The following is a 3,410-nucleotide window of genomic DNA, read 5'->3' on the forward strand; positions in this document are numbered from 1 at the left end:
TTCCAGCCCTGTGATTGGCTTATCAACAACCAATCGAGAGCGTCGTAAGGGACGGGCATAGACATCAAATGCACGGATGATGTGAATCTACTATAGTAGACTATAGGAAACTGACGTTATAAGGCGATACCTTTTGCATTTTTTTCATAAGCTTAACATTAGTTCCTCAATCTTGTGAAGAGAATTTCTAATTCTTCCCTATGTATATATATATATATATATATATATATATATATATATATATATATATATCTATATATATATATATATATATATATACATATAATCATGCGATATGGGGGATGGCGAAGAAGGGTTGGTGCTTACATTAGTTAGGGTGCCACCATTGAAAAAAAAAAAACAAACAATTGAGAACCACTGCGTTTGGCGACTGACATCTGTCTGTATTTTGGAGTGAGTGGTCAAATCCTCAGCCAAATTCCGAATTCCTTACTCAGGAAGGCTAACATTACCGAACTGAATTGACTACTAGATGGAGTCCCTCTGTGGAAACGGGATCAGTTACCTAACTTCATTAGTGATCTATATTAGTGGTTCTTGAATTAGGGGGCGCGAGCCATAGGGAAGAATTAAAATTAGATAATCTCGGTGAACAATTGTTAAAAAACAGTGTGCAGATCTTCATATAATTATTACCAGAGTGTCTACTCTTTATCTTAACACTTTAAATATATATATATATATATATATATATATATTATATATATATATATATATATATATATATATATATATATATATATATATATATATATATATATATATATATATATATATATAGTATATATATATTATATATATATATATATATATATATATATATATATATATATATATATATATATATATATAATATATATATATATATATATATATATATATATATATATATATATATATATATATATATATATATATATATATATATATATATATATATATATATATATATATATATATATATATATATATATATATATATATATATATAATATATATATTTTATATATATATATATATATATATATATATATATATATATATAATATATATATATATATATATATATATATATATATATATATACATATATATAAGTGTTAATATATTAGAGTAGACACTCTGGAAATAATTATGTGAAGATCTGCACACTGTTTTTTTAACAATTATTCACCGAGATGATCTAGCCAAGACCAAAAATTCATGATGTGGTACCCTAGGCACTGTGTGTGGCACCCACCATAGCACATAGTTATATATGTACATAAAGTCTGTGTATGTTAAATATATTAGAGTAAAAACGCTGATATTAGTTATATGAAGACTTCTACAGACTTTTTTTTTCAATTGTTCACCAAGATGATCTAGCCAAGACAAAATTCATGATGTGGCACCCTAGGAACTGTCTATGGCGCCCCAGGGGGCTGCCACAGTACGGCACCCAGTTTGAGAAAACACTGTTGTAACTATAGAGAGAATGACCTCTGCCAAAGCAGAGAAAAATTGATGAAATATCAGGAATTTGATTGTAAGAAGATTGCACGAATGTAATTAGAACAAAATGCGGCCGTCCCCGTACATGGAGAGAACTGAAATGATAGATGGGAAATATTCTTTTTTAAAATTGGGGAGAATATCAAAGAATGCAGTGAAGCAACATATGCGGAAGTGAGAAAATATGTGATGCCCAACGAGAGAATTTAATCTGCCGTTGCATGATATTACTTCGACTCTTGCAAAATATGACCGCGAGAGCAGACGACTTCGACTTTCAATATTAACTCGAGAACGAAAAAAGGCAAATGAAATCAGTCGTAGTGGAGAACAGAGCAGTCTATTGGTAAATATTGTTTTCTGAAACTCTTAATAATATATAAGCAAGGTTTCAAATATCGCTTTATTACTTAGCGTCTTACAGAACACGATTAGAAGTAAAGAAAATAACCATGAATTCGTATGAGCGTTTTCATATGTGACAAACAGTAGAATATTCCTTCGTTTAGCTGACAAATTCTGTCTAATCCTGAGACATAACTATATCAAGCAGCAGAGATGTGAGAATGAAGGTACCCATTCATTCCATTCGAGGAACTACGAACCTTACACACCCACACGTGACCAACTAATCAACACATGAAACCATGCATCCTATTCAGAGAATCGAATCACTGCTGTATAAGGATTATATAAGGAACTATTCCCAGAGTCCTCCAGATTAACTGATGATCTTTCCCAGCGTGAATCAAATCCATTCAGGTCTGTGATGTAAGCGGCATCTGTACCCGAATGAGTTCTCGTCAAATATCTGGTTTCCTGAATCTGCTATTTGTTGTACTAAAGCGGAACCACCGACATATCGAAATCCTGGCGTTTCTGGTCAATTCTGACGCCTCATCAGTGTTGAACAGGAGGATACAAGGGGGTTTCCTGTGGTATATACATCCTTCCAGAGGACGTTACGCAACTGAAACTACAAAAGTTCAAGCGGGGATACAACGCATTAATACCCTAATACAATTCAGTTTGTATTCTAATAACTTACTACTTACATTTTTATTCATTTCATTAAATCGTTACTTTATCCGTTTCTCTAATAACTGATATGCACTTTCTGTATTTCCCATTTTTACCTCCAGTTACTTCTTTCGAAGGAAGGCCATATTATTTGGAAGCTTGAACTTCGAGTCAATGGTCCTTATAGTGGGCTTGTTCCAAATGAATAGGGCTCGTCTTCCGAATAATAATAATAATAATAATAATAATAATAATAATAATAATAATAATAATAATAATAATAATAATATAATAATAATAATAATAATAATACCGAACTTAACCACTGATATCAGCATCTACAAAGAGATAGTTAATGACGAGACAACGCTAATAAATGGTTTTAAGATCTCCCTCCCTGAAAATAAAAGGTGGTCTCCACAGTACGGATAACATGACTTTTCAAGGAATAAAAATCGAGCGTTTCTGACAGCCACTGAGGCTAGAGGGCTGCAATTTGGTGTGTTTGATCATTGGAGGGTATGCATGTTCAAACATGCCAATTTGCACCCTTCTGCGGCAGCACTTTTTTAATGATCTGAGGGCGGACAAAGTGCAGACGGACAGACTATAACCCGGGCACAACAGAAAACTTAAACTAGGTATTTCTTCTGTATATAAAGTATAACCTTGAATTCAACAATTGTTTTCCCTTCCCTTCCCCAAAAAATTTATTTCGACGTAACGTTACGGTCACCTGAACAGGTTTTTCTGCAGTGACGCCATTTCCTTTTGACATCAGGTCATTTCCAACTCCCACAGTCCAGTAACACATTTAATGAATTTTTCAGATATTTTTCTGAAAAAGTAATTTAGGCCGGCAAACATTCAGTTCT

This window comes from Macrobrachium nipponense, chromosome 5 (assembly GCF_015104395.2).
Source record: "Macrobrachium nipponense isolate FS-2020 chromosome 5, ASM1510439v2, whole genome shotgun sequence".
Classification (NCBI taxonomy): Eukaryota; Metazoa; Arthropoda; class Malacostraca; order Decapoda; family Palaemonidae; genus Macrobrachium; species Macrobrachium nipponense.